At 39.9% G+C, this 24,965-nt stretch overlaps 1 long non-coding RNA gene across 1 annotated transcript in view; it reads right to left on the bottom strand.

Moving 5' to 3' along the window:
* Positions 1-3,721: 3,721 nt before the first annotated feature.
* The window catches only part of LOC102167058 (uncharacterized), a 214,061-nt gene continuing 192,817 nt past the window's right edge, over positions 3,722-24,965 (bottom strand). The window contains exons 2-3 of the long non-coding RNA XR_014831187.1: positions 8,934-8,999; positions 3,722-3,833 (exon numbers count right to left, since the gene is read on the bottom strand). This is a non-coding gene — a long non-coding RNA (uncharacterized LOC102167058). The remainder of the gene's footprint in view (positions 3,834-8,933; positions 9,000-24,965) is intronic.

The following is a 24,965-nucleotide window of genomic DNA, read 5'->3' as shown; positions in this document are numbered from 1 at the left end:
AGAAATTTGGGAGTAGAAATAAACAGTGTAGACTTTACCTTCAAGATTTTAAGAATAAGAAAAGACAAGCATAAAATGTTAACTCAAGAGGGGGCAGGGTTGAGAGCAGATTTTTTTTTTTTTTTTTTGGGAACTGGAAGACCTGAGTTTGTTTATAAGATAACAAGTAGGAACTAATAAAGAAAGAGAAATTTGGAAAGAAAAGACTGTTGACAAAGGTATTTTTGTTTGTTTCTTTCCAGGATATCAAGGTTCTGGACTAGAATTATCTTTGGTTGCAAAAATAAAGACAGAGAATTTTACATATCAGTTTCTATAAGACAGAAAGAATAAGAAGTATTACCCAGGTGGGGGAAGTTCCTGTTTAAGTTAAATCCATACATACTCTGTATCTTGTCATCATAAAATGGAATTGTTTATTGAAAAAGGCAAGAAGCTCTCCTGTGATTTTTCTGCTTTTAACCACAAAAGTTTTATAGTTATCTCCCATGGAATGTAAACCTTGACTACAAAGCTACGACAACTGAAAATTTTCCTTTACATAGTTGTTGTAAAAATTATATTTGGACACTTTATGTTTATTATAAAAGTAATTTTTGATAGCATATGTTGGTTGTAGTAAATGGAATTTACTTTCCTAAATTATAATGTACATACCAGTTAGTTCTGTGCTGATGGTCACCAACTTCATGAACTCATAACTGCATTCTCGGAGTTCCCGTTGTTGCTCAGTGGTTAACGAATCCGACTAGGAACCATGAGGTTGTGGGTTCGATCCCTGGCCGTGCTCAGTGGGTTAAGATCTGGCATTGCCGTGAGCTGTGGTGTAGGTTGCAGACACAGCTCGGATCCTGCATTGCTGTGGCTGTGGTGTAGGTCGGTGGCTACAGCTCCGATTAGACCCCTAGCCTGGGAACCTCCATATGCCGCAGGAGCGGCCCTAGAAAAGACAAAAAAAAAAAAAAGACTGTCTATATGGCAAACCCTTTTGCCCTGCTTCTTGCCTCAAAAACCTGTGTTTCAAATTGAATTTGTGATGCTAATAGATTTACTTTATTTTGTTTTTTATTGAAGTATAGGTGTTTTACAGTGTTTTGTTAGTTTCAGGGGGTAAAGCAACTTGCTTCAGATAGATATTTTATATACATACTCTTTTTCAGATTCTTTTCCCTTATAGGTTATTACAAAATATTGAGTATAGTTCCTTGTGATAACTGATTTCCTTCTAAACCCAATATGAAGCTCTTTCCCTTTTTTCTTCCCCTCCCTCCTCTCAAGAGAGCGGTTTTGGTAGAGCAGTGGGGATGACAGCCAGACAGAAAGGGATTAGGGAGAAAGGATAGTGAGGAAATGGAGGCAGGCAATTAGACTCCACTTTAAATGGTTGGGGGTAAATGATAGGGCACAGAGATAAGACACTAACTCAAGAAGTAGAGAGTTAAGATAAAAAATTATTTTGAGACGGGAAGGCCCGCCCTTGTTTGTAAGACAAGGAACAGGAGCCTGTGAAGAAGGAAAAATGGAAAAGTCAAGAGAGCCGGACCTAGAGTAATAAAACAAAATCCTGGAAAAACTAGGAAAATATGGGATCAAGGATCTATAGAATGAGACTGAAGTTTGGGAGGAGAAAGGATACTTCTTCCTCTAAGAAAAAAAGTGAAGGAGCAGATGACAGAAATTTTAGGATGAGCATGCAAGCTCATGTTCATTTTTTAAAAGTTTTATTGAAGTATAGTTGATTTATAAGGTTGTGATACTTTCTGCTGTACCGCAAAGTGATTCAGTTATACATATACACGCATCCCTTCTTTTTCAGATTCTTTTCCCATATACACAGCAGTTCCTGTGCTACCCAGCAGTTCCCTATTGGCCAATCATTCCATATCCTACAGTGTGAATATGCTGATACCAAATCTTGATTCTAGCATTATACTGTAGACTTAATATGAAATGAAGTTTATAGGTGATGGGAGGTGAGATGGAACCACATAACAGATAGCTTTGAGATCTAGCCATAGGAATTTAACCTCATAACCCTATTGGACTATTGGGGACTGCTGTAAATGAAATAAAGTAACCTGATACAATGTTGATTTAAGTTTTTGTATGAGTACTTTTTCACAATAAAATTTTATTGAGTGAAACTTAAAAAAAAAGAAAGCTCACAGCTAGATATTTGTAATATTCCATCAGGAGACCAGGGCAGAGAAGTTAGTTTGAGGGCTAGAGGAAAACGGCAAGGGTTTGGAAATTATTCAGAGGAGAATGCCATGGGGAAAACTTGAGTTGAATAAAATGATTATTGAGCAGCAGTGCAACCACAAACGAACTGCCAGTGGATCCCATTAGCAGACTTCCTTTAATGTTTCTAGCTGCATGTGGGTGTAGAGAATCTCTAACAGCAGGGACAAATATTAGGGACAATGGTCTTCCTATGAAGCTATAGAGCTTTTGGAAAGACTCAAGAATAAAAGAGAACCACACAGATTCAAAATAAGGGAGCTGAGAGGGACACCTGAGAGACAGTGGGCCCATATGTTGACCCACAAGCAGAGGGATGGCTGGACGGACCCACTGGCAGTGTCGCCTAAGACGGTGAAAATGAGAGAAATAGAATCGTCCCCAGCACTTACAATTTTGAAAGTAATATATAATAGATCAGAATGGAAATATGCATTACCACCTAAATGGCCACGCCTGCTAGACCAGATGGTGTGATCCAATTAAATATATTAGCATATCTACAGAAAGTGTCAACTAGCAGAAAAAGAGAGCTCCACCCAAGGAGAAAAAGTGACCTTGGCCAGTGGACTTTGAATTTTCTGGTGCCATCAGCAAGATCCTCTCTAAGACAGCGAGAATGATAGGAGGTCTCTGCCTCACTCCATCCAATGGTTCAATCATCTGATTTGGTGCTGACCTAGTGCTACTCTCGTCATAATTTGGCTTCCTTCAATGGTAGGTCTTTCTATAGGGAGATAATATTCAAGTCCCTTGCATTGGGGTCACTGTGATAATTATTTTTTATTTAATTATATTAACTAGTGACCAGTTTCACATATCAGTCATATGAACTTGGCTCACATAAGCCCACCTCTGAAAGCCTAAATGAGGTGATGGTGGGTTTCTGTATCTCCAAGGCTGAGGTTAGATGCAGTTCACTCAGGTAAGGCCCCAACCTTCAAGTTTTCGGGGGAAACAACAGCTGGCCTTCTCCTGGTGAGAACCCAGAGCTACATGGCTTTTTCCACTTTGAAACAAACACTGGTATATAGCAGATTGGACGAGGTCTGGTGTGTTTCACCCCTACTTGCCATATGGATGTCCTTTGCAGCCCCACCAGATGGCCCTGGATGGTAAAGCCCCTTTCTCCGGAGGGAAAATGCCCTGAGGCTGGCAGGCAATTCTAATGCAGACATCAGGTCAAGATCATTGTATGTAGCCTCTGAGGAGCCAGTGGTGAGTAGTTTGTTTGTTTGTTTCTCCACTACCCGCCTGCCCCCCGCCCTACCCCTTTCTGGGTAAAACTCCAGGCTGATGGCTCTAGATTGGGTATTTCTTTCTCTGCAAAAGCCCAGTTAAAACTATGCAGGAAATATAGGGAAAAAAAAAAAAAAAAAAAGAGCCATTCCTTCAAAATGCCCACCCAAGCTGTGCTCCTGAAAGGTCTTCTAGCCACAAGGTACACATTTCTCTCCAGGATCTGGGAGGTCTTACCTACTTAAAAAAACAACTGTTTGCCAGGCAGGTGGACTGCCTCGAGGAAGGGCTTCCGTTTTTCATCTTGAGTGCTGATAACTTTATGCATGACAGCTCCCTCTGTGTCCTTTGCCCTGCAAAAAGGTAAACACAGGGTGTTTGGCATTTTCCAAAAATGCATATCCATCTGGGTGTCCTCTCATTTTTCTCTACCTCTAACTTTCATTCTGGACTTTTTATGTGTGTTGTGGGGTCTGGTGTGGGAAGGAAGAGGGTGGAGGGGCTGTATTTTGTTAAGATAAAAACTGTGATGGATCTACCTGAGATTTCCTCTAGCTTTGTAACAAGAAAAGGGATAAATAGTCACAAAGGGAAATTACTTGGGTTGTGGGTGGCCAAAGACAGGACTGGCCAGAGTGACCCAGGCAAGGAGTGGGGATTAGAGAGAGTGTGGGAGGCAGATCAGGAGCTACCATACAGGAAAAAGGGGAGGCTGAGCGACATATTACTCCCAGGGGGAAACTGATAAAACTAGACTCCAGGGAGAGGAGAAGGGAGACTGGCCCAAAGAACATGACAGCTCAGGGGGATGTGGAACAGTAAGAAAGCCAAACAAACAGGCCAGGGCAGGAGTTCCTGCAGTGGCACAGTGAGATCAGTGATGCTTTGGGAGTGCTGGGACCTGCGTTTGATCCCCAGCCCAGCACAGTGGCTTAAGGATCCAGCGTTGCCGCAGCTGCTGGCTTGGGCTGCAATTGCAGCTCAGATCTGATCCCTGCCCTGGGAACTCCACATGCCATGGGGCAGCCAAAAATGGAAAAGAAAAAAAAAAAAGGCCAGGGCAGAGAGGTCCCTGGGATTAGTTCTGAAGAACTGATGTGAACAATAAACATAGGATCCCAGCAAAGTCTGATAGAAGCTCTTCTGTATAGAGAAACCTCTTTTTTCGTTATTAGATCTATAAGATCAAAGTAACTTTGTGATAAAACAAACATAACAAAATATGGCAATGTAATGAATCAAGACAACATGAAAAGCTTTAAATGTGTTCAAATAAATTTAGAAAGGCTATTGCTGTCACTGGAAATGGGGCCCAGGGACCAGAGCAGGGCAGGAGTATTGGGTGGGGCTTGTGGTTGAGGGTGGGTTTATGGTTCCTCCCTCCACCCTGCTGCTTCTGAGTCTTTAGAAAAGATCTGGGATCCTTCAGATTCCCCCATGAAAGTCTGTGCTCTGGTCCCAGTAGTACTGTTATTCCAAAAGACTGAAGATCTTCTCAGGGACCTACTCTTGTGTTTATCAACAATAAGCTTTATTGATGACCACAATCAATACTCACTTGGGCCTCTCAAGTGCAGAGCTCTAATAGTTTTAACAGCACTCAATGTTCCTTGAGTGTAGCATAATGGTTATAAACTAGACTGCCTAGCACTGGACTCTGGTTCCTGTACTGAGTCACTTAGCCAACACACAATAGCTTAAATAGTAAATAAGTTAGAAGATGAGGCAGTTCTAGGGTTGTTACTGCAATTGAAGGATATAGTCAGAAACCTAGGCTCTTTTCAGCTTTCCACTCTTTCCAAGGTGTTAGCTTGCTATTCCCAGGCTTCTTGCCTTATGGTCACAAAATGGCTGCTGTTGCTCTAGTGTCTTTTTTTCCCCTTCTTTTTATGGCCCCATGTGCAGCATATGGAATTTCCCAGACTATGGGCTGAATCAGAGTTGCAGCTGATGGCCTATACCACAGCCCCAGCAACACCAGATCCAAGCTGCGTCTTTGATATAAGCCACAGCTCAGGGCAACACTGGATCCTTAAACCTCTGAGCAAAGCCAGGGATTGAACCCACTTCCTATGGGTACTAGCCAGGTTCTTATGCCACAGAGCCACAATGGGAACTCCTCCAGTGTTTATTTTTTTTAATTTTTAAATTATTATTATTATCATTATTATTTGCTTTTTAGGGCTGCACCCATGGCATATGGAAGTTGCCAGGCTAGGGGTTGAATCAGAGCTGCAGCTGCGGGCTTACACCACAGCCACAGCAATGTGGCATCTGAGCTGTATCTGCGACCTATACCACAGGTAACAGCTACGCCAGATCCCTGACCCACTGAGCAAGGCCAGGTATCAAACCCGTGTCCTCAGGGATACTGGTTGGGTTCATTTCCGCTGCACCACAATAGGAACTTCTCTAATTTTAATGAGAGTGACCAAAACAGGGAAGAAAGGAGATTTCTGTCTCATTTTCAGGTTCTTTCTTTTATGAAAGGAAAATGTTTCTCAGAATCATTTCCTTTCCCCCACATCCTTCCACCAGGTGGACTTCCCTGTGCATCTGCCAAAACTGAATCACCCTAACTGCAAGAAAGTTTGAGAAGTGAGCATATTCTATTTAAACCTCTGTTGTGGGAAGCAGTTTGCCTTCAAAGTAAAGAGAAGAGATGACTGGGTATGCAAGTTATCTATTGCCACAAAAATGCTGCATAACCAATCACCCTAAAACTCAGTGGCCAAAACAACAATTTATCATCATCATTATTATGATTTGCCTTTTAGGGCCGCACTTGCAGCATATGGAAGTTCCCAGGCTAGGGGTCAAATCTGAGCTTCAGCTGCCAGCATATACCACAGCTCCCAGCACACTGGATCCTTAACCCACTGAGCAAGGCCAGGGATCAAACCTAGCAGCCATTTTGTGACCATGAGGCACCCTCATGGATACTAGTCAGATTCCTAACCCACTGAGCCACAACAAGAACTCTGTATTATTTTTTTTTAATTTATCCATGGATTGGCCATGGAGTTCTGCTGATCTGAACCAGGATTGGCCAGTCTTGCCTGAGCTTGCTCATGGGTCTAAAGTCAGTAGATGGGTTGGCAGGGGACTGTGTGGTCTAGACTGGCGAAAGCTGGGATGACTCATCTCAGCTCCAAGAGGACTCTCCTTCTCCATCAGACTAGCTCAGGCTGGTTCTCAAGGCAGAAGCAGGGGCTCAAAAGAGAAATCAGAAGCATATGTGTCCTCTTGAGACCTAGGTATCACACATAGTTCCTTCCAACATATCTATCAGCCAAAGAAAATCATAAGGTCAGCCCCAATTCTAAGGTGAAGAAACAATCTTCGTCCCTCTGTGGTAGGAGGAGCAGTCATATTGCAAGGGATGCAAATACACGTGAGAGAGAACTGGGGCCATTTCTTATGTTAATCTCTCACAGCAATCAATAGAGCTTGCTGTGGGCTCTTGTGAGATGAATGACCATGGACAAGTTGTTTAACTTTTCAGCCTCAATTTCCCCAACTGCAAAATGGGGAAAATAATAAAATCTAACATCCAGGTTGTTATGAAGATTATATGTGTATCCATCTACATCAAAGAGCTTGTAAGAATATTTTCATTTGGTAAGTTATCATGTACTAACCAAGGTTAGCCCTCAGGATTATTGGCCAGCAGCTGATCAGAGCAACCCTGGTCTCAGTGATCTTATGGATAGTCATAACTAACTAACCAGAAATCCCCCCCCCTTTTTTTTTTTGGTTTTTAAGGCCATACCTATGGTATGTGGAAGTTCCTAGGCTAGGGGTTGAACTGGAGCTGGAGCTGCCAGCCTATACCACAGCTACAGCAACTCATGATCGGAGCCATGTCTGTGACCTACACCTGGGGTCAAGGCAACCTGCTGAGCGAGGCCAGGGATCAAACCCACATCCTCTTGGTTATTAGCTGGATTTTTAACCTGCTGAGCCACAATGGGAACTCCTTAGCTAACTAGAAATTCTAATGCTTAGGACAAAGAGCAAGAGCTTCACCTTCACATTTTGTCACACTCACTTTGTAATTGATGATACTGCTCACAGTTTGATCTTAGAGACAGTGTTGTCCTGTGCTCTAATTTCATCAGTTCTTGCTAACTAGGATCTAACCTCATTGTTCCCATTCACTGAAAAAGAGCTCACGTCCTGTCAACATGTGAATAGCAATAATATTTAAATTACCCACTCCTTTTGGAGGTCATTCTCCACCTTCTTTGTACCCTGTCAATCTGGAGTTACCCAGGGGTAACTAGGTATGCTGACCCACGTTGCTACCCTATATTCAGGGTGTGCTAAACGGAGTGGGTAGGGGGAAAGTGAGGGAGATTTGCTGGAGCACAGCTTTGCCTGCAGAGCTTCTGCTTCCTTATAGTGAGGCCAGGAGCCCTAAGCAGAGGGCTGGGTTGAGCTCAGGTCAGTGTAGCTATCTGCTAAGCTCTCTGATCCTCCAGGGCCAGATATATGACAAAGGAGATTAATCCAGCACCCAAGTGTTCAACAAACACATTTGACCTTGACCCATAGTTAAGAGTGCGTTCTCTAGGGGTGGGAATGGGAGGAAGGACAAATTAGGAGTTTGGGATTAACAGATACACACTATGGAGTTCCCGTCATGGCACAGTGGAAACGAATTCAACTAGGAACCATGAGGTTGCGGGTTCGACCCCTGGATCCTGGCTCAGTGGGTTAAGGATCCAGCGTTGCCGTGAGCTGTGGTGTAGGTTGCAGACACAGCTTGGATCTGGTGTTGCTGTGGCTGTGGCGTAGGCCAGCAGCTCTAGCTCTGATTAGACCCCTAGCCTGGGACCCTCCATATGCTGTGGGTGCAGCCCCTAAAAAAAAAAAAAAAAAAAAAAAGACAAACAACAACAAAAACAGATATACACCACTATATATAAAATAGATAAGCAATAGGACCTCCTGTATAGCACAGGGAACTATATTCAATGTCTGATAATAACCTATAATGGAAAAGGATCTGAAAAAGGATATATATATATGAAACTGAATCACTTTGCTGTACACTTGAAATTAACACAACATTGTAAGTCAACTATACTTTGATTTAAAAAAGAGGACATTGTGTAGTTTTAGATAAGTCAGTACTCATACAAATGCATACACATTAGCCATACAACACACAAATATATGAACATATGTAAAACTGAAACAAAAGTTTCCCCCAACAACACTTACCATCTTTTTTTCCATATGCCATGCCCTCTAGTATTCCCTCTTCTCTTTTATTCTTTTTAATTTATTTTTCAAGTTTTTGAAATACTGCTCACAACTAATTAAACTGGTTGGGAAACAGTGTTGGAATGACTATTTTGAAAAACACTGACTTATGTGGCATCATGTAAGGAACATAGAGCAAAACTTTTCTCTTTTCCAGAAGTTTTTTCTATTTCAAGACTTACCAAAGGGCAGTGTCCATAGGTTCTAGGGCTGAAATTGTCTTGCACAGTGACTGAAGAGCAGAGAGCCTGTAGGGACAATGCCAGGGTTTAAAATTGGGCTGGTCACTTGTTAAGAATGTCACCCTAGCAGAATTATTTAATTCTCCCAGCTTGGATTTCCTCCTGAAAAAAAGGCAATGATGTTACTCCTTCATCAGTGCTATGATGATGAAGTGAAGTCACCTGGCAGAGCACTTAACACACAGCACCTGCTATTCCCTTGGGAGGTGTTGTCAACTTTTAAACCATTCCCCCTCCACCCCCATGAAGCTATTTGGTCCACCTTTTACTAGTGGAGAACTAGCTGGCAGGGTGGTGTGTAATGGGACACGACACAAGCCTTGGTACAGAAAGGTTAGCACATCAGGGCAGCCCTAGAAATGACCAGCGGTGGTGGGGGGGGCGGGGACACATAATGACGGAGGGCGCAATTGGTGTGGGAGAAAGGTCTCACCAGCCAGAAGTTCTGAGATGCAACCAGCCGAAGAGGGTTACCAAGGTAGAGGTGGGGGTGGCAGAGAAGACATCCCACCAGCCAGGGGAGGGAGGTTCTGAAGGAAGAAGTGGGAGGAGGCTAGAGGCTCTTGGACAGATGCGCTTAGATCTTTGACCTTGTGGGTGACAGAAAGTTCATATAGGTCTCCACTAGGTGGATGTAGGTGCCTCTCTTTCTATGAAAGTGGCTCTACTAATATATGTGATGGAACACTAAGCAAACACATTGGAACCCAGGCCTTGGTGCCAACACTTGTGCAAATGAGAAAGAGCTCATCTCTGGCAAAATCAGGCTTGCCCAGGGCACACAGCACACTGGGGGCTGGAATGCCACCAGATGCCCTATGTCATGTACAATCTGCTCAGTCATACTCGGTGGCCCTGTTGGAACCTGACTAATTCAGGATGCTTTTAGGAGGCTTTGGGATTGCCTTCAAACCTCAGGGACATTCACTGACTCTTCCCAGGGGTAGTAAATCCTAGACTGGATAAATCCAAGCTAAATTTGATTTGGGAAACAAAGTAATTTTGATCCTAGAGGTGGCAGCAATGAAAATGTGCCACGGAGAGTTCCTGCTGCTGGGGGCGTAACTTACTGATGGCCCCGGTTACTGCCCCCTGGGGATGAACCAGACTTCTGCAATATGGCTTCTGGACAATGACGGAGCATGGCGGAAAGTGAAGGCAGACCCATCCCAGCAAGACATGGAACTCAAGGGCTTAGCACTGTGCTGCAATCTGAGATTCTTCTCATCCAGGCCTTCTTCTTTCCCTCTCTCCTTCTGTAAGTGTCAGATCTGCAAATACAGTCTTAAGGCTCTTCCCCTCTTCCCAGCTTCCTCTTTTTCCTTGCATATCTGGTACCTACTTAGCATCAGTTTCTCAGCAGATCCAGGCTATGATACCATGTTTGGTGAAAGAGGGAGATGGTCATCTGTTTAATGCACATATATGGGAAATGCTAGCAGTAGCTGTAATACAAAATGACTTTTCTTATGGAGATGATAAAAATGAATTAATGAATATTGGTTGAGTGAAAAGATTCTGAAAATAAAATAATCCCATCTTCTATAGTTTGGCCTAAACATCTACTGGTCCAGGGGCAAAGAGTGGACCTCCAAGTTATTTGGGGGAGTGCCCAAAACGATTCTTCACATGTGCTTGTCTTGTTCTCACTCTGATCTGGATCCCACTATTTTATATCTGCCTAGAAAGCCACTGGAAAAAGTCCTCCGACTACCACTGCCTATTCCAGGAATGTCAAAACCCAACTGTGCTCCACTGGTCATTTCAAGATGACCAGATGCTCCAAATCTTCTAATTCCTCTTGAACCCTAAAGGGACCAAATCATATAGAGAAGCCAGGAGAGAATATAGGGTATGGTGGTTTTCTCTCAACTCCATGCCGCAGTTCTTACTTGGACCTACCTGTAAGCGTCTCTTGTGACTAGATAAGGAAAGTTTCATCAGATTCTGCTACTCAGTAGAATCTTACCAGGGGGCCAGGTAAGGACAGATGCCTTCCACCCAGCTAAAATTCTGTATATCCATCTTCATTCAAACTTCCTTGGCCCTCCTCTTTAGGTAACAAATGATATAACTAAAGATGCTCTGAATAGGAAATGGTATATTAACTATACTTTATTATTTTCTGTATTCTTAATCCTGTGACACCTGGGCTCTGGCTGATTCTGGAGGAATTGCCCAGTGTAGGGCTAGTTAATACCCAGAGAGAGCAAACACCTCCCTTGAGAGCATGCCTTTTATCCAATATCTCTAAATATCTCTAAATTTTGTGTCCACAATGAAGACAATTGCTGATAGAATTAAATCAGTTGAGAAGGTGTACAGGAAATGTAAACAAAAGAGGTTGATTTAAATCTAACAAACCTACCAAACCTACCAACAAACAACTTTAACTAGATTTCACAAGTTGAGCCACTACCCTCCTTCCTTAAGCACGCCAGGGCCAGGTACCAGGCAATGAGGGACGGTTCCTACATCCCAGAGCCTACTGAAAGTATTCAAATTAGCCAATCCTAAATCTGCCCAACCTGCTTACCCAGCCTTGCCCATTCCTTCCCACGAGATAGGCTCTTGTCCTTGTTTCCCCCTCATTCCTTTTGTCTCCTGAATGACCCTGGTGCTTCCCTATACGGCCCTGTAAGGCAGAGCATGCCCTATCTTCTTGAGAACTGTGAGTGACAAAGTCTCCTTACAATGACCACCATCTCCTGATCTGCTGGCCTCACCATATCTGACTAACAGTAAAACCTACATTTTAAAGCAAAAGGATAGGAGTTCCTGTCGTGGCGCAGTGGTTAACGAATCCGACTAGGAACCATGAGGTTGTGGGTTCGATCCCTGCCCTTGCTCAGTGGGTTGACGATCCGGCGTTGCCGTGAGCTGTGGTGTAGGTTGCAGAGGCGGCTCGGATCCCGAGTTGCTGTGGCTCTGGCGTAGGCTGGCAGCTACAGCTCCGATTAGACCCCTAGCCTGGAAAACTCCATATGCCGCGGGAGCGGCCCAAGAAATAGCAAAAAAAAAAAAAAAAAAAAAAAAAGATAAAGCAAAAGGATAGTGGAGAGATCTCCATATGAGGACATCTATACCAGCAACAACCAATCCCCAATTTGTTGTTACATTTGAATAGTCCTTTTTTGTTTTCAATGTACCTCATGTACATGTTTTAATTACTTTAATGCTATCAGATACTGTCTTCATTTTAGAGACAATATTTAGAGATATTTGAGCAATAGCAACATTATGGAAAGAAATCTGTATTTTTTTTTTTTTTAAATGAGGCTGTATGCGAGGTACAGGCACAGGCACAGGCTGTGTGATGATGGTTTTAAAGAGGTCTCTAGGAGTTCCTGCTATGGTGCAGTGGGTTAAGAATCTGACTGTAGTGGTCAAGTCACTGAAGAGGTGCAGGTTCAAGCCCTGGCCCAGTACAGTGGGTTAAAGGATCCGGTGATTCAGCAGCTGCAGCGTGGGTTGCAGCTGTAGCTTGGATTCAGTCCCTGGCCCTGGAACTTTCATATGCTGTTGGTGTTGCCATTTAAAAAAAAAAAAAATGAGGTCTTGGAGTTCTCATCATGGCTTAGCATAAACAAATCCAACTGGTATCCATGAAGATGTGGGGTTGATCCCTGGCCTTGCTCAGTGGGTTAAGGATCTGGCATTGCCATGAGCTGTGGTGTAGGTCACACGGTTCGGATCCTGCCTTGCTGTGGCTGTGGTGGAGGCTGGCAACTGTAGCTCTGATTCGACCCCTAGCCTGGGAACTTCCATATGCTGCAGGTGCAGCCCTAAATTAAAAAAAAAAAAAATAGAGGTCTCTAAACACATACCAATAAAAGGAATAATCACAACCTCTAATATTTCTTGGGAATGTCCTATGTGCTAGGAACCAGTGTAGGTAATTTTCATATATTAATTCATTTAATCCTCATGTCAATACTGAGGTTGATACCCAAGGTACCTACAATGATTTCCCCTCTTTTACACTCCCCACCTTGGGCATATGTACCCTGATTTTGCTAACAGTGAGTTCCAACTCCTATGACCTCTAGCCCACCTATGTCATGCAAGGGAAGTGGCACCTCCTATAATAATCTCAAACCCCATAACCTATCACACATACTTTGAAAGTACTAAAAGGAAATGTGTTATAATAACCAAACACACCTAGTGTCTATCACAAGACTTGCCTAAATATTTCCCATTTATGCTATTTTGAGAACTGGCTTCTAGCCCAGTTCCGACAACAGTGTTCAAGATTAAATTGAAGGCCATGTGAGTATGGTAATTGAGAGTACAAGTTTCTCCCCAAAGGACTATTAGTTATAAGTTTATTTTCTCATGTGTGTGTGAGATCTCCTTTTGAGCATTTTAAAAACATGGATTCTGCAATTGTCTCACTTACTGGAAAAAATGTGTGTCCTATTAGGTTATGGAGGACAATGGCATGTCAACTCTAATCAGCCTTCTCTCAGAAGGTTCTGCGGAAGCTGGATCCTGGACCCCCTCTTAGGCTACCTCTCCCATAGCAACCACCTCAGTCTCGTCAAAGGCACAGACACTTTGCTCTACTCAACCCTGGCTATGTTAGTCACATTAATAAGTTAAGGGTCCTAGACAGTCACCAGAGAGCCATCTAAAGCCAGCTCGAGGGGCACCAGGAGCTCAGTTCCTGGACACAATCCCACTGAGTTTTTGGATTACAGCCCTTGGTGTCATAGCTCCATCTTTGGGCATGGCCCATCTTAAGCCCACTGGCTGATGACAACCTGATGCATTCATTTGGCTGGAATGTTCTGAGCAAGACGGTCATCAAATTTCAATGACTTGGACGCACCTCATCTTCCCTCCCATCCCTGCATGCTTCTGTACCAAGTCTAAAACGTAAAGGAAAGTGGAAGGCTCGGGATATGATATTTCTCAAGATTGAACAGCTGGCTTATATCTATTAAATTGTAGCTTTAAATTAATATACTCTATACGTCCTCCATAAACCAAGGAAAACAACAATGTACCAAAGAACTGGAAAGGTTTTTGAGTTCTTTCAAACTGTGCCCAAAAGTTTCTAACTTCAGTTTTGAAAAAGGAGAGGATTTTGATCTAAAGTCACTGAGTATGGATGCCAAGAAAAGTCACTGGGTTCTTTGGCATAACATTTATGTTTTGGATTCTCCCAATTAGAATTATTTACTCTATTGCATAAAATAAAGTTTTAACTTTGATTTCATTCTGCAGCCATTCAATAACTCCAGAGGAAGCATAATATTATTTATTGTCATAATTCAATATTCATATCCATCATTCATATTTGACATTTTCATAGCCATGGGGTGAGTAACTGATCCAACTAGTTGTTCCTCTAGGTGTTCACTTCATTAGTTTGTGTACTTATTGGTTAAGCCAGGAACATAGTAGCAGGTCAGTGGTCAGCCTCTTACTACTGTCCAAACTGGATCTGAATCCATAAGTTTAGGGACTTGAAAAGAAGAAAATTACAGGTAAACCCAGGAAATATCATTTATTAAGTTCCTCAAAGGCTGTGTGTATCTAAAGAAGGTCATCACAAAGCCTCCTTCACAGGCAACTGCCTGGCGGAATGGATCAAGCAACATGTCAACAATTCTTTACTGCAGCCCAGCTGCAAACTCAGCTGTAAAGTTCACACCAACTGGGACCAATACTGAAAAAGAAGGAGTTGGTGACTCTTCATTATGAACTTTTTTCCCATTTTTCTTTGCTTTGTTTTTTCAATTCTACAGGCATGGCCAGCATTTGAACCAGCATCGCCTAGATCAGCCCATGAATAACTAAATGCCTCGACCAAGAAAATGTGCCAGATTCTTGTTCTCTATCTGCTTCCACCTCAAGAAGAGGCTGTGCTTCCTTCCAGTGAGCAGCCCAACCTGATCTGACAATGAATTTTCCTGCATTTTCTGGCAGGAAATATGGAAAAGAATATGTATGGAAAAATGTGTGTGTGCGTGTGTGCGTGCGTGTGTGTGTGTGGGTGAAAGAGATGGATTTTTTTTTTTTCCTCAAATGATTTTTCTCTCTTTGAGCTTCCAGGACAGAGCAGGACTAACCATCAAAACTCTGTTTATTTGCTAGGTTCTAGGATTCACCTTCAAATTGGGGCTTCACCGTCTATTTTCAACAAACTTTTTGAGCTATTCTGCCAGTGAGGTTGGTTCCAAGTAATAAAACAGAATAAGAACATGTCCTTGAAGGCAGAATTTGCTCGTTTACTCTTAATGCTATAATTGTTCAGAAGAAGGGTGCAATGAAAGAACACTAAAAAGGAAGTTTAGTCTAAAAACAAGAAGACAGAGGGAAGGAAATAAAATCTGGAAGTAGATTTAGATGAGGATTAGCAGCTGTCCTGTCTCCTTTGATGAAGGGCTTAACTAACAGCAAGAAGAATTGAAGATACATCTTAAGAAAAAACTTCCTGACCCTTACAACTCCTGCCAAAGTCTTACCAAAAGGGATTGGCCAGTGCATCTCTTTTTTATTTTATTATTATTTTTTTTAATGTGACCCTGTTTTTGCAAATTTGGTTTTTTATTGTTATTATTCATTCTAAATTGTAGAGGTTTTAGACTTTTATGTTTTTTCTTCACTACTCAAGTAATGCAGGTTTATTGTAGAAAATAGGTGGAAGATACTGATAAGCAACGAGAAAAAAATTTATCTGGAATTCCACTACCCAGAGATAAGCGCTGCTATCATTCTGGGGCATGGGTTTTCAGACATTTTTCTTTGGGAGATGGGTTAAGTAAACGCTGGTACAGTCATAAAATGTAGATATAAGAATGATACGTATGTGATACACCAACTTTGGGCCTTGGTCTCCCTCAGTGTTTATCCAAAACCTACTCTTAGTTTCATCTCTGGCCTTGGCAAGCAAAAGAGCTGAATGCCAACTTTATCACCCTCTGGCAACCTTGAACTCACGCATGTTCAGTGATTGTGTGATGGAACAGATTACTATTATATCTAGCTAGCAATAATGTCAGTAACTTGAATCAGGCATAATCAAATATCCAGTTAATATCTGAATAGTCACCTAAAAATACACATAAGCATTTTAGATGTAACCTGGAGGGAAAATCTCTATATATGCTTTATATATTGAAATTCTAATAGCTGGGGTACAAATATTGCATACGTATGTGTATGTGTATGAGTAAAATGGCATAATGATTAAGAATGGTTAAAAAATGGTTACTAATTTTATGCACTAAAATGATGAATGGAAACTTTCAAAAGGTTAAACAACGGAATATTTTGCAAATATTAAACTACAAATACAATATTAATATAGAATACACTAATGCAAATGTTAATAGAGAATGAATTAGCCAGATAACTTAGGAAGATCATGATATCTTTTCTGAACCAAAGCATGTTCATAAAAATTTAAATAATAATATAAGGCAGACTAATATTTAGCTATTTCATTCTATTTGGTTGTGGTTGTTTTTTTTCAGGCAAGAAGTATACTTATTAGTATAGGATGCTTATGAGGGATACAATTGGACAGGTAAGGGGGCTCTACTGGTCATTATTTAAAAAAAAAATTCTGTTTTGGAATTCTTCAATTTTTAAAAGGTGAACTGAAACCATTATATAAACTCTGCTACCTTAAAATTTCACAAGGGGGAAAAATTCCCAGATCATGGACCATAGCATCTATAATAAACCATTTTTTCCACATATAACAAGAAATACAGAGTATAAATCATAGAACAAGTTGTTAGAGAAAAATGGGCCATGTGATATATTTTGTTTTCATTAATCCAATCTCAAAATTATAAACGTTGTAAGAGTTCTCTGAGAAGGCATTTCTTTATAGTCTTTAAGCTTACTGAAGCTATTTTAAAGGAAAAGCCTGTTGAAATTATTGCCATAGCTACCAGTACTTTCGGCAGTCAAAGAATTTTTGAGATATGCTAAACTTATGAATCTTGAATGAAAAATTCCTTCTAGGAAACATACTGTTGAAATGTGTGCCTGAATTATATTCTGCTGTGCACAAATGGCTAGTGACAGTATTAAACACCCCAGTTGAAAGTAGCCCTCTCTTTAGTATTGAAATATACAGAGTAGTGGCTGAAAGAACCATCCAGCAGTTGCTAGCCTGAGAAACTACTATAATGATTCTACAGTATAATAACACATTTGAAAATTTTTGACTAGTATGTATTAACAATGGAACTACGATAATAATTGAAACATTTGCGTACAATTTCAGATTAATTCTTGTAATCTCAGAAATTCTTTCAATGATTGCGATATTTGGCTATAGCCCCTGCTTCAATAGAATACATATTTTCACCCTCAGCCACTTGCTATTTAGAATTGCAATCAGTGCATTCCAAATGTATAGTATATTGTATTTTGAAATGGAGAGATATATCTGTTAGGATGCATTCAATTGCATAAACAGACATCTCTACGCAAACTGGCTTTTAAAAACTAAGAAGGGGAAAAGAAATTAACAGCTCCCATATCTGAAGAATCTGAGGTGGTGCATAATAATTTGCTTTGGACCAGGCTTCATCAGGGCTCAAGGATGTGAAGAGGACTTGGCTTTTGTGTCACCATTTCCCATCTCTATTTCTTAGCTCCATTAGCTCCAGCCTCGGTCTCCCTCTTTACAGTGCAAGGATGGCTACCAACAGCTCCCAAAGCCCCTTGCCTCTTCATTAAGCAAACAGTTAAGAAATGAGTCAGTCTTTGTCCCAATACTTCCCAGCAAAAGTCATAAAGTATACCCTGGTAGTCGTACGCTTACATAATGTATTCATCTCTGCAACATCACTGTGGCCAGGAGGATGCCACGTGATTAGTTACTTAAATTAACCAGCTTCCATCCCTGGAGGTAAGAAAAAAGATCAAACCAAAGTGGTGGCTTCCCAAAGGAATTATGGGATGCTATTACCAAGAATTAGGAAAAACTGATGTTAGCCAGCAAACAAGATCTGTTACCCATCACATGAAACCATGTTTTCCATTATTAAGATATGATGATCAAATGATACATAGAGCCTAGTTCCAATTTTGATGTAGATTTTAGTGAAAATTTTCACTTCAATCCTCTCTTATTGGTTTTATAATTGTTTGTACCATTTCACTATTAAAATCAATATGTCAGCTAGTATAATTATATATAAATTCTTACATGTGTGTAAGATGATATTCTTAGAATTCCTAAAAATTGAATTGTTGAGTCAAAAAAAGTCATAATTTAAGGTTTTTATACATCTTGCCAAACTGCCTTCCCCAAAAGTTATACTTCTGGCCATGGTATAGAGTAATGCCAGCTTCCCATTAACTACCTTACCAATAATTAGTGTCATTCACCGTTTAAATAGACAAAATTTATACCTCATTGTTTAAGTACCCTTCTGAGCACTACCAAAGATGAAATTACTCTGACATTACTCTGACACTGACATTTAATTTTTATCTATTAATATTTAATTAGTGACCTGTTGATCTCCTGGTTCATTTCTCAGTTGGCTGTTCATCTTCACATACTAAACTTTTATCTGCTACATGTTGTAATTTTTCTCATTTGTCATTTTCTGTTATCCTTTGTTTATGGTGGGGTTTAGTTGTTTGTTGTTTTGCTGTATAACAGTTCTACATTATGACTTCATTCGTAATCAAAATTATGAAATACTTCTTTTCAGATTGTTATCTTAATGTCCTTTTGAGAAATAACCTTGCTCACCCTAGTTATGTTAATTTTTAATTTAAATTTTCTTCTAGTATATTTACTCTTTCATATTTTCCTTTTGAATCTTTAATTTATCTAGGTTTTTTGTTTGTTTGTTTGTTTTGTTTCGTTTTGTTTTTTGTCTTTTTGTCTTTTGAGGGCTGCAGCCACGGCATATGGAGGCTCCCAGGCTAGGGGTCTAGTTGGAACTGTAGCTGCTGGCCTATGCAACTCCAGATCCGAGCCACCTCTGTGACCTACACCACAGCTCACAGCAACACCAGAGCCTTAAACCACAGAGTGAGGCCAGAGATTGAACCCGCAACCTCATGGTTCCTAGTTAGATTCACTTCTGCTGCGCCATGACAGGAAACCCTATTTTGTTTTAAATATATGAGGTCAGGCCATAACCTTACTTCTTTCTAAATGACCAAATAGGATCCCTAATGTAAATGTTATGTAGCCTGGTGTTTAAAAGGGCTCCCTCTGAAGCCAGACTGGTAGGTTTGTGATCTTTAAAACGCCTCTTTTCTCATCTATAAAACAAAATTGAAAATAATAGTACCTACTTCACAGGGTAGTTTTGATGGTAAAATATGTTAAAGTACATAAAGAATTAGGCCACTCCCCAAAACACAGCAAACATTAGCATTTGTTGTTACTACTACCTATTGAAAGACCTATCATTTCTTTTCTTGATATATTACATTTACGAAGGACCAAATATTTATCTATTTCTGGGTCTGTTTACAGAATTTTTGTTTTCTTCTCTTGACTAGTCTGTTTACTTTTGCCTCTTTGCCAAGTTTTATAAAGGTTCATATCCATATTTCTGACATCAGCAGAATGAACTTGGGACTTCTTAAGATACCTTGGTTTCTTATCCTTAAAAGTGCTAGAACTCATTTCTTTCCTATGTGTCATGTCAATTGTGCACAAAGAAGCTCTTATTACCAGGCTCTATGGGTATCATTTTGTGCTTCTTGAGTTTATTCACTCTCAGCTCTGCCACTTACTAGATGGATAACCTTGGGCAAGTAACCTGAACCCTCCACCTCAGTTGCTTTGTTTGTAAAGTGGGGATAATAACTATGATGACCTCATAGGGCTCCTTTAAGGATTAAATGAGATAATGTATGTAAAGCCCATAGTACAGTGAACAGAATAATCCCCAAATAAGTATGTTATTCATTTATTTGTCTTATTACCTTTGTGATATGCTAAGACACAACAGTCTCAATCATTAAGTCTCTCCTAGCAACCACTGACATGAGTAACCAGAATACAAGAGCTACAGAGAAATGAGGACCAGTGATATCTCTCAAGCAAAGTTATAATTTTTTCCAAGTTTCTATATAGTTAATAGCATTCAAAATAATACCTTGTACATAGCAGGTGCTCAAAAAAATGTTGAACTAGTAAATATAAAGAAAATCATATTGCCTTTCTACCTGTGCAGTACTGAGGATTTTATGTGAAGTGAATATTGAGAAAGAAAAACTTCATTAATAATGTTCCTCCAGAAGCATGAATACAAAAAATAGTGTTAAGATTCTTGTTCAAGGCTTCTGGTACAGTTTTCACCCTATGATTATCACATGCTTACACACATACAGAAAAGAGAGATAGTAGAAAGAGGGAAAATGCTTAGGGATTAATATCCAGAGCAATAATTCCATTTTCTTGAGAACTGCGTTCTTTAAAAAACATGTCCTACCACAGAGTAATTATCCTCTTTTATAATCTACGTAACATGCACTCTTGTGTGTGCACACACACATACACGCACAATCCCAAATAGGCATTTCTTGACATTTTAAACCATTCCAGATTGGCTCAATTCCAGTTAATCATACTAAAATGTCAAGAAAATTAAGTATTAAAGATACAATCTGGTTCTTCTTGAACTTATTTACTTGCTCTTTAAAAGAAAAAAAAAAAAGATATGGCAGGGAGCAGCTGACTGCTTCCTTCCTTTCAGCAGACAGTCTAATTATGTCGTCTTGCTTTTACTTGAGCAATGTATTTTAGCATGTGTAAAAAGATGGAGAGGCAGAGGATCTCAAACTCATATGAGAAAGTGTGGTCATGTGTGCTATTTCCCCCTGAGGTTTAAAGTGTTAGGGCAAGGCCACTGGGAAAGGCACTTGTGAGTTTCTCAACCCTGAGTCATCTTGGGGGTGCCAGTTGCATTTGAGATGTTATGCCAAAGAATTATTATCATTAGGAACCAAAACATTAAAATCACTCCCATGTGAGTGTGAAACTCAATCTTCTTGACTTTCGAAGGAGAGATGTTTCCTTTACAATCTCACCATTTTCAATGCCAGTAATTGCACACTGGATCAAAAGGCTGATGAGGAATGGAATTGGAAACCTGGAGATCATTTCAGAACAGCCTAGGTAACTAGACCTAGTCTTTGAAGAAGAACTCGATGGGGAGGTCTTCAGCGATCTCAAGTCTTGACCACAATTCCTTGGACACCACCACAGAAAAAGAAAACACCACTTATGTGTACACGGCATCTGAAAACTCAGTCATGTCAGCCTGAGTGAGTTTTTACCGCCATTTTCACAAGCGATTTAAATCAGTAATTAATTAGCAAATGTTTGATTCCCATTCACTCTAGTGATCTAGGACCAGATAAATAAACATGTCGATGCGAAAGAAGAATTAGAGACTTGCTCTGTGAGACATATTCCTTTGCTATAAGGAAGCAAATAACATACTTATCACAGTCAACTCAGTTTAGAAGTAGGTGTACTTCCTACTTAGTATGTAGCCTTATGTTTTAAATCTGATTTAAGACAAATTTCTGAAGTCCAAGGCCCTTGTTCTAAAGATTTTAGAAAGCAAAATAGATGATGAAGATGAAGAAGATGACAGATAGATAGATAGATAGATAGATAGAACGAACGAACATAGAAACCATTTACAGAATAGACCCTGAGTTAAAAAAAGAAAATACAATTTTCTCCAAATTCACTCACCTGTTATTCATTCTACTTTATGAAATGCCAGTCACTGTTCTAGGCATTGAGGATGAAATGGTGAGCCAGAAAACAAATATTGTTCTTTGCCCTCATTGGAGCTTTTAGTCTAATGGAGGATATTGCCAATAATTAGATAATCTTACAAATACAAAATTCATCACTGGGTCAAGTGACTGCAAGTGAGAAGAAAACAGACAGGGGAATCTGAAAAATCCAGGGAGGTCAGTGAAGTCTCTGAGAAGTGATGGTTGAGGAGATATCTAAAAAGAAAAAAGATGGTAACAGAATAACAAGGTAAAAATAGGAAGTAAGGCTGTCTCAAGGAAAGGGATCAGCATGTGCACAGACAGCTGTATGGAAGGAGAAAGCAAAAAGAGTAGGGATTAAAAGAAAACTAGTGGAACACTGGAAAATGGGGCATGGGAGGCAAGATAGAGCTGGTGAGTCCATGCTTAAGGCTTGTCAGTACCTCAAGAGCAATGGAAAGTCACCAAAAGAATTTAAACAGCAACGTGATGTGGTCAGAATCACATTTTTGTAACAATTAATCTGAATTCAGTGTGGAGACTGGATTAGAAGGACCCAGAGGGGCTATGGGAAAACCAGCTAGAATACCAGGAATAAACTGAGGCTGTTATCTGGCAATGATGGTAGCTTAGATCAAGATGGTACCAGTGGAGAAAGAAAAATGACTAGGACTTGAATTAGATTTGAAGAAGGAAATGGGCACACAGGATAAGCATATGCAGTAAAACTAATTGCCTTTGGTGTGGGGAAGGAGGGTTAAAACAACAGTAATACTTTATGAGGCCAAATAGTGCTCATGACTCAGGCAAGTGGCATTCAAAATCTAAATAAGTCTAAATCCAGAATCATGATTACTTTATGTTGCTCTGAGGTCTTACACTTGCTTCCCAGAGCTAATCTAAGACAAAATTCTGAGAAACTAGGGGAGTGCCACTTCTGGTGAAGCTATAGAAAGCCATAAAGATGATCACTTTCATCATAACGAAAGAAAATAATAAACTAAAAATTATACTTTTCTTTTCTTCTTAAAAGATTCCTAGACACACACACATAAGTCTAAGTAAACTCATTCCAAAGAGGGACCTGCCTTTGGAAGAAAAGAAAAGTGATTATTTTCATACTTGGGGCAAATTGCCTAGCCTGTGTACAGGGGGTGGGAAGGTAAACCTGACATAGACATGGTGAGTTTGCTGGAATGAGGAGAAATTCCCTGGACTCTTAACAGAGTGGGCTAGCAGGAAATACTAAAATATGGGTAACAAACAAACACACACAAAAATACACCTCAGATCAGTAATTCTCCCCCTTGGGAAGTCTGCCTAGTCAGCAGCAGCAGAGGCAGAGCTGTTGCTGCCCTTGTGCTGCTTTGGTTCCAGAGCCCCCCTAGAGTGGAATCTGGAGGTGAAATCAAACTAACTAAAACAGCAAAAAAATCCCCTTCTAGTTCAAATATTGAAAACCCCGAGTTCATCAGCTCTTAGATATGAAGCAAGAAGATGGGGTTTAGGCTGAAAGGCCAAGAGAAATCTCCATAACCTCACTGGCAAGAGGTAGACTGAAACTAAGTAGAGTTGTAGCCCAGTCCCAGCTCAGCTAAACTCAGGATAGGATCTGGAGAAAATCCCTGTCCTAATCTTCTAGACAGAGGGAAGGGAAAGATCTCTTTGGGAGAAAAAAAAAAAATGTATATATATATACACACACAAATACATACATACATATATATATATACACATATATACATATAAACATATACAATTTAGTGTAATCCCTATTGTTCCTTTATGCAAAGTGTCTGATATATAATTAAAATTTAGGAGGCATATGAAAAAGAATGAAAATGGGACCCACAATCATTAAAACAAAACCGTCAATAGAGGCAGACCCACTGACCACCACATAACATACTGTGATCAGTAGATGAGGTCTCTAAAATCACTCTTTTAAACATGCTAAAAAATTCTGTTAACTATATTAAAGATGGACAAGCGCAGTGAACAGAAAGAAATTTCATCAGAGACTCAAGCTCTACAGAAGACCCAAAGAGAAATTCTAGAATAGAAAAATATATCAAAAACAAAAATGCAATAAATAAGTTTAAAAGCAGAGATGGAACAAAAGAAAGATCAGTGAACTCAAAGGCAAGTCGATAGGAAACAGCCAAAGTTAAGGACAGAGAATCCAATACTGAACACAGTGTCAGAGATAAGTGTCTTAATGTCAAATAATCCCATGTACGTGATATTGAAACCCTTAGAATATATTCTTTCTTCATAATGGAACTCAATTAGAAGTAAATAATAAATTAATAACTAGAAAACCTTCATAAATTTAGAAATTAAGGTGTATACTACTAAATCCTTGGGTCGAAAAAGAAATGAAATAGAATATATAAAATATCTTGTACTAGCTGATAACGAAAACCCAAATATCAAAATTTGTGAGATCTAGCTGAAGCAGTGCTTAGAAGAAAAGTGTTAGCTTTAAATGCATACATCAGAAAAAAGGAATGATTTAAAACAAATGATAAAAGGCATAAAGATTGATGAGGAAGAAATAACCTGTGCTTCAGGCAACATAATCATGGATGTAGAAAATCCAAAGGAATCAACAACAACAACCAAAAAAAAACCTACTAGAACAACCGAGTGCATTTGCAAAGTCATAGAATAAAATGACGGTATATAAAAATCACTTGTATTTCTGTATCCTAGCAACAACAAAAAATATTGGAAAATAAAAATTGCAAAATACCATTTATGATAGCATCAAGTCCCTAAATTTATTATAATTTTTTAATAAATATGCAAATCCTGTATACTTGTAAATTACAAAACATTGCTGAGAAAAATTGGAAACAAGTGGAGAGAGGTACCATGTTCAAGGACCGAAGGATTCATTACTGTAAAGAAATCTATTTTCCTCAAATTAATCTATGGATTAAAATAATCCCAATCAAAATTTTAGCAGGTTTTTTTTGCAGATATTATGACATTATATAGTTGCATTAAGACATTGTATTAGCAGGAGGAAAAGCAAGGAGAGAATGAAAAAGAATAGAGGCCATAAATAGGCCTATAGAGATGTAGATTTTCAATAATTCAGTGAATTTGATGGAGAAATAGCAATAGTACTATAGGATCAAATGGTGCCAGAACAAATGAATATGTGTGTGGAAAAACACATAATGCTGACCCCTTACATTAAGACATGCAAAAAAAAACCCAACA

This window comes from Sus scrofa, chromosome 16 (genome assembly GCF_054392235.1).
Source record: "Sus scrofa isolate SSC_HxYL_T2T_F1_AM1 chromosome 16, Sscrofa_HxYL_maternal_Yorkshire_Landrace_v2.0, whole genome shotgun sequence".
Lineage (NCBI taxonomy): Eukaryota > Metazoa > Chordata > Mammalia > Artiodactyla > Suidae > Sus > Sus scrofa.
The sequence above is the reverse complement of the archived record's forward strand: the minus strand, read 5'-3'. Positions and strand labels throughout refer to the sequence as shown.